The sequence below is a fragment of the Belonocnema kinseyi genome, chromosome 10 (genome assembly GCF_010883055.1).
Source record: "Belonocnema kinseyi isolate 2016_QV_RU_SX_M_011 chromosome 10, B_treatae_v1, whole genome shotgun sequence".
In the NCBI taxonomy this organism is placed as follows: domain Eukaryota; kingdom Metazoa; phylum Arthropoda; class Insecta; order Hymenoptera; family Cynipidae; genus Belonocnema; species Belonocnema kinseyi.
The window spans coordinates 112,262,106-112,265,590 of NC_046666.1; the positions used below are offsets into that span (position 1 = coordinate 112,262,106).

The 3,485-nt window shown below is 35.4% G+C and overlaps 1 long non-coding RNA gene across 1 annotated transcript; it reads right to left on the reverse strand.

Moving 5' to 3' along the window:
* Positions 1 to 1,985: 1,985 nt before the first annotated feature.
* On the reverse strand, positions 1,986 to 2,747 carry LOC117181011. Its single transcript, XR_004468105.1, has 2 exons — positions 2,636 to 2,747; positions 1,986 to 2,157 (listed from the first exon to the last, which is right to left on the reverse strand). It is a non-coding gene; the product is annotated as an uncharacterized LOC117181011 (long non-coding RNA).
* Between the last annotated feature and the right edge of the window lie 738 nt (positions 2,748 to 3,485).

A 3,485-nucleotide genomic window follows, 5' to 3' on the forward strand; every position in this document is an offset into this window, starting at 1 on the left:
AATATTTTCGATATTACTCTTTCCCTCCCTAAAACCCACCTGCGTCTCCGCCAGTATTCCTTTCCTCTGAACATCCTTCCGCAGCCTATCTCCCAACACCATTGTGTTTATTTTGTACGCCGTATTCATCAGCGTAATACCTCTATAATTTTCCAGCCTCTCTCTATCCCCTTTTTAATACAGTGATACGGTCAACCCCTCCCTCCACTCTCTTGAGAATCCCTGCATCCACCATACTCTTTTCACCACCCCCTTTCAACATTTCCCTTAGCTTTCGTGTGCCAAACAGCCACACTTCGTTCTTTACTCCATTCCTCACTCCCTATCTTCTTACTTATCCCCACCCTACGTTTCCGAAACCTATTAATAATCTTCCACACGCCCCCTTCTGTCTTAACACTTCTCAGCTCCTCTTCCAAATCTTTTTCCTTTTCCTGCTATTTCTTCTTACACATCACCCTAAGCTCCTTCCTCATTTCTACGTACTCCTCCCTTTTCGCAGTTCGTCCCTTTCAACTCCTGTGCTTCCTTTTCACCTTTCTGTTCATCATTTTGCATTCCCTTTCCCACCACTACTCTACAATTTCTTTCTTCTTCTTTCTAAATACCTTCTTTTGCACACAACCTTTCACTTTCTCTTTTAGTTCCTCCCATATCTCTTCCACCGACTTCCACCCTGCTACGTTCAATTACAGCATCTTTAACACTTCTTCACCCTGATTTACTCCCCCCCAACTACCTACTTCCTACGAAACAGATTCCCCTGGACTTCCTTCAACACCTCGTTCTTCTCGTCCCATACCCACATTTTCTCATCTACTTTTATTTTCCCATACCTACCTTCGCCGCTCTTTCTTCACTCCTCTCCCTCTAAAACTTGCCGTTTAGCATTCTCTGCACATCCTTTTCCTTCCTCGTGAAAGCTTTATCGATGAAAAACTTCTTATCCTTTATCCTATATTTGTTTTGCATTACCCATATGTTTAAAAGCATCTAAACCAAGATATTTCGGAACAGTGTCTGATGTTGACACAGAATGGATGACAAAATTATGACTTTTCAACCGCGCAGTTTCCTTTATAAAAATGGTAAAAAAGTTTTGCCTATATTTGTCAGGTTTGCAAATCAATAAGCGCTCTGACCATACGTTTTTTTCCGTTGTTAATGACTTGTGTGACAATATAGTTAAATTTCTAATAGACACAGAAAACAGCAAAGAATACGTATTGCTACAAATGTTAAGCACGAAACCAGTTATTTCAAATAACCATTATTCTTATGAAAGAGTCAAAGAAATAATTTTCCCATACTAAAATACACAGAATATTACAAAGGTTCCTGCACAGAAAGCTGCAAATTCGAGTGGCGTCACGTACATGTTCTTCTGCAGGAAGATCCACAGGATCCTTCAAAGTTTCCCATACGGACTAGTTTAGTTTGGCGAATAGGAATTTTGCGGAAGATCGAACGTTAACGTTCCTACAAGGGGACCGTCTTTCTCTCTACTTGGGTACCTAGGTAAGATCCTATACCAGCCATTTCACGATGACCAGGAAACTGTACATAAACCTACATACGACCCTTGACAATTTTTCTTGGTGGAGTCAAGAGTCAGAAACCCACCTAGAAAACCTTATAGGATAATGTACAGGTTCTTGCAAAGATTCGTATGTAGGATACTATAATAGGACTTTTTAATAGGAAAACAATGTGAAAAGTTCGAAAAATGTGAAAAAAATTGTTTTAAACAAAGTATGTTTTTGAAAGAATAATTTTTTCTTTTAAAAAATCGTATTTTTTCCATTTTAATAAAAGTCAACGAAAACACCGCGATTTATTAGCTAAGACATTGTTTTTTGAAAAAAAAGTAATATAAATACACAAAGTATTTGTTCCATGCCATCGAAGTTAGTATATTCCCAAACAGAGAATTCCATCATTTCTGAATTGACAAGTAAGAGTAAATATACTAAATAACAAAAAAATAGCATAAAACAATTTATTTGTCCTAGAAATTATGTTAATACTTAAAAAATACAAGGAAATACATAGTTCTCGGCAAAACTCTCGCATTCAATAGATGCAGGTGCACGATGGTCGTCACATACTCTGCGTATGCAGTGCAGGCCCCTCATGAGGAATTTGAAAGCATTTTATCTGTCGGCAAATAAAAATAAAAATAGAATAAATATATGTTTGGAGGAATTTTTATAAAAACTTTGTGATTATATGTTTCATATATTTTACAAAAATATTTTTCTTACCACAAAGAATATTGCAATTTTTCAACTTTTTTGTTACAACTTCCAGTTTTTACAATGATATGAGCAATTTTTTAAGATTCATGCCTATAAGCTGTTGTGATATGGTGGAAAAAACCTACTTGCAAAATAGACAAATTGGCTCACTTTATACAGAATTTTGAGAGCAATCAACCTCATGAAGAGAAAATGTTTTAGCTTTGGCTTAATTGAAATTAAGAGAACTTAATCAGTCACGAAAAAATAGATGTACGGAAACTTTTGACCGGCAGTATATATTTTAAATACACGATATGCCGTTGAATTTTATATAAAACCGTTCAAAATATGCTGTATAAAAAATCATTGAATTATCTATTCATTTATCAATTTACCTTGATTATGAGATACTCCAAATAAACTTCCATCGTCACCGTCCTCGGAAAAGTGCTCCTCTTCCGAATGCGACAGAGATGCTGACACATCTTTCGCACTTCGGAGATTACAAACCCGGGTACTAATTCTGAAACATAAATGATTAAATAATTATTGTGAATTGATTATTATTAGAAATGAATTAGAAAAATGTACGCAAATTTGAGTAAAATCAAATTTATTTCTGATGGCTATCGAATGCCAGAAAATTTTCAACAGCAAAATTCAATACTTTTATATTTCGGAGTCAGCAACGATGCTGCACACACACAAGGAACACTTGTACAAATATGCACTCACTCGAAGTTTAGTACCTGCTACTTTGGCAGCCAAGCCAAAAATGAACGCGGACTCAACGACAATAGATGCTAGAGATGACGGATTTAATTTTCTCTGTTCAGGAAATTAGTCCCGAATATTTGCATCGGCACCACTCCTGATAGAGTATTACATCGGAAATTTTTCTTTAATTACGAAAATTAAACGGTGTGCTTCTTTTAGAATTGCAATACGAGGTAATTCATTGGATGAGCTCCCATGTTAAAACGGGTGTTAAATCTAATCAAATTTCAAATTTCTTTACAAATCTGTATTTCACATAACCTATTGATTGAATTGAAGTTGTTAATTGATTTGAGAACCAATTAGCGTTCCTTGAGAAAGAGCATGGAACAAATTTTTGAGTTCCCGTATTCAAGAAGGGTTAAAGAAAAATCATTTTCTTTAATTTCTTATAAATCGCTTGGTGTTCGGTTCATTGTTTTGCTTTTTATTCTTTTAAATTTTTAACAAAATAAAAAGGGCGTTATT